We start from the raw sequence: 3,964 nt of genomic DNA, 5'->3' as shown, positions 1-3,964 counted from the left end.
CGGCGTTGAGAGAGAGAGAGAGAGAGGAGGAGGAGGAGGAGGAGGGGGAGGGGGAACGAGAGAAGGGGCAGAATGCGTATATTGCATCGACGGCGTTGAGAGAGAGAGAGAGAGAGGAGGAGGAGGAGGAGGAGGGGGAGGGGGAACGAGAGAAGGGGCAGAATGCGTATATTGCATCGACGGCGTTGCCGACAACAACCACAACGTAGAGTCGAGATATGGATCGCGGTACGATAGCGTGGGAGTTTGCTCTTCGGCTGGGCATAAAGCATTGGTAGCTAGCTAGCTGGTCACAGGCATGCATGAGACTGAGAGCTTCATCGCCGAACCACGGCAGTGTTTACCGTGGCGTCACTACTCGGTTGCTATGCAGTAGCGTTGCACAGCAGACGGCTGCAAGACTAGCACTCTCACGCTTGGCGGATTGAAAGTATATATTCGTAGGAACTGCCAACTGATAACGTTGTGATCATTCGGTTGGTAAGGCATCGATATTGTTGTTCACGTTGTTGATAGCAGCCAAGCGAGGATAATTACGAAGTAATGCTATTTTCGTCGTCATTTTAGTCACGTATCAGCCTTGTTGTTCGGTGTTGTTTGCTTGCTTATATATAATGTCTATTCAAGCTTCTCGGCTATAGCTAGCAGCCTAGCAGCTGATGTTTCGTCATTGTATACCTGTTTAGTTCCGCAGGTTTTTACAGCGAAAGTTATTTTGATATTCTGAAAATGTATGGAATACGATATCCAGTCACGGCTGTGTGCAGCGAGCGTCATTTGTGATTGTGAAATTCTAAGGCGCCTCGCTTTGTTCAGTTCATGCGTAGGCCGACCGAACTGCAATGCTCCACTAATTAGTTTTCGAGAGCTTAGAGGTTTATTGCGGGGCAACCGGAGAAGTGCGCACGTGTGCTACTAAATGAGGGGCATCATCTTCAGGTGATGTGTCAACCCCTCCCTATGCACGGGGGGGGGGATGTGCGCGCAGGCAGGCAGGCAGGCAATCACGTACCTGTGTTTGTGTCTCGCGTTAATCCTCTAACTGCTGTGTGCGCTGGGCGATTAGCCAGCCGGTGGTGTGTAATTGCACGTTTCGTGACAGCGTGGCAAGTGCGCGTGTGCGTGCGTGTGTGCGTGTGCGTGCGGGGTCTGTGCACGTGTGTGCGAATGCGTGCGAATGTGTGTGTGTGCGCGTGCGAGCGTGCGTGCGTGCGTGTGTGTGTGTGTGTGTCTGTGCGTGCGTGCCACCCATATGTGCGTGTGTGTGGGGGGGGGGGGTGGTATTTGTCGGCACGTGAACGAGTTAATGGCTTCTTTCTGGACAGCTGTCGTTCAACCAGAATTGCAAGTGAAGCTTCTGGGGCGGATCTGAAGATGCGGCATGGGCCATGGCGAATCTTGCTAGTAATCGACTCGACCAAGTAAGGCAATGGATCGCTTCTAATACGTAGTCGTGTGACCTATGGGGTTGATTGGGGGAGGTGTCGTGAGTGGGGTGGGGTAGTGACGGCCTGGCGGGGGTGGGTGGGGTGGTGTCGGGAGTGGGGTATGGGGAAAGTGATATCAGGGAAAAAAGAGCCATCACTGTTGGCGATCTAAATCCTGAAACTTTCACCTTGATGCTGCTGCGTACATACCATACCGTATTCAGTGCATTACAAAACAATAAGATGGGTTATGATTAATTTAATTAGTCGGTGTGCGCAGATGTTTCGTGTATTGTTTGATGAGGGGGTTCACGGCCCCTACTCGTAAAGGCCGGCGCACACCTACCCAAAAATCGGTCCGATTAAAAAATCTCTTCATCGTTTGTAAAATCGGCTCAGCGCGACGCCTTCTGATAAACACCCGCATACCTACGATAAAATTGATTATTTTGTCGATGGTAGGCGCCATTTTGAATGTCATGTGACACGGGCACGTTCAGCTATTGGCTGTTCAATATTTATCGTAGAGGATTTTTCTGAGTTCACACGCACACTACAAAATCTTGTCGGATTACAAAAAATCGCTTCAAAATAATCGGTTCAAAATCAAACATGTTTGATTTGGAACGATCACCCAATAAAAATAATCGTAAGTAAAATCGTCTACAAATGAACGCGCACACCTACCCGATATCGGCTGATTTTTATCAGGCCTATCAAATCGCGTGATAAATCGGCTGGTGTGCGCCGGCCTTAAGATGTCGGCGTCAATTGTCGCGTCTGCTTTCAGTGAATGGCGTTACTATTTTCGGATGTTGGCGCCTGGCAAGGGACTTATAATAGCGAGCAATCAGGCTGAATTCCAGACCAACTCTTGATCGAACTCGCCCGCATACTCACCTTTCATTTCGCAAAACCAATGTCAGTGTTGTAGTCGAGTCTGCACCCCCCGAGTCCGAGTCCGAGTCCAAGTCCGCACCCGCCGAGTCCGAGTCCGAGTCCGAGTCTGCGCTACCCGAGTCCGCGTCCGAGTCCAAGTCCACACCACCCGAGTCCGAGTCCGAGTCCGAGTCCGAGTCCGAGTCCGAGTCCAGTTTTGATAAAAAAAGGGAAAAAATCGGAAAAAGGGGAAAAATGCGACATTGTAACGTTGAGGTTAACGCTACTTGTCTATTGTTGTTTGCTATGTCATGTTTCGCCAATACATAGGTAAGAGAAGCCAATCAGAGAATATATACCATGACTGATGTTTAATTTCGTTCACTACACGGTTACAAATATACAGGCGGTCGCGTCTGGAGTCGGGAGCGAATTCCTCGAGGCAGCTCGCGCATCCGTTTTTATAGGCGCCCCCCCACGCACGTGGTACATGGCAACCACGTGCCATGTCCCACCAACCACCGTGTCCCGCGCATCCGCGTTCGCTTGGCTTCACCCTGCTCGCGCTGGACGGTGGCGGCCCCTAACGGGAGCGACCCGCTATTCAGCCATGGCACCGTCCGGGAGGTGGCTCCGCCTATCCACGCAAACGCGTCACGACCAGTCAACATGGCCGCTGCCCCATGCGCTAACAGCTTTTCACGGTGCGTTTAGCGCATGTAATCCAGCCCGGCGAAAACCCCACGGTCGAGCGGTTCTAAAGTCGCTCTGAATTAGCCGCCAGGTCATCACCGGGCCTGCCCGCACGCTAGGCCAGTACCGCTAATTACGTCACGTACACGCCGCTAATTGGGGAAGGTGGTGCTAATCCCCTGATCAGCTGGCGTGGGTGCGTGACAGGTCGTGACATAGCGGCCCTGGCAGCGTGTGGACAGCGCGGGCGGGCCGCCATCTTGGATTGGCCCGCTCGCCCGGCTAGCAGCTGCATTGATCGCTCGTGGTTGCTAGGGGCAACGCCGCAGAACAATTGGCATAGGAGCCGTATTGATCGCGGTGGTTGCTAGGTGGTTGCTAGGGGCGGCGCCGTAATGCCATGCCTCTGTCATGCCTCTGCCAACCGCGCGGCGCGACTCGCGTCGCGCGTGAGGGGGGGGGGGACCACCCTGTAACACGTGGTCGTTACAACATTACAAAATCGTAACGTCTTCATATCTATCTCTCTCCCTCTCTGTGTACAACATTATTTGTATCGTTCCATAACTTCACTGGAATCACGGCACACGGAGCGTCAAACGAAACTAACATTTTGAGTCCCGGAACGTGACTAGTCATTTTTTATTTCAGTTCTACAAATATGTTCTAATCCTTGTTAGTTGTGTTTACTCTTCAATAAAAATTTATCACACATAATATACAAAATGGTGACAGTGGCATCTATCGGCAAACGCCAACAAAATCATTATGTAAAATGTTCACATAATCTGGCCGAGCCCATGTTAGTAGAGGACCTGGCTAAGATATGTTTGCACATAATTTAGGAGAGGATATCTCAATTGTTATAGGCTAATGTGACACCAGGGAACAACGTGGGATGTGTGCCAAAATCTCTATCCGGGCGAACAGTCCGAAAATGACCGCGCCCTTTTTCATCGAAAGGG

Source organism: Priapulus caudatus, unplaced genomic scaffold, assembly GCF_000485595.1.
Source record: "Priapulus caudatus unplaced genomic scaffold, Priapulus_caudatus-5.0.1 Scaffold26, whole genome shotgun sequence".
Lineage (NCBI taxonomy): Eukaryota > Metazoa > Priapulida > Priapulimorpha > Priapulimorphida > Priapulidae > Priapulus > Priapulus caudatus.
This window is presented reverse-complemented; position numbering follows the sequence as displayed.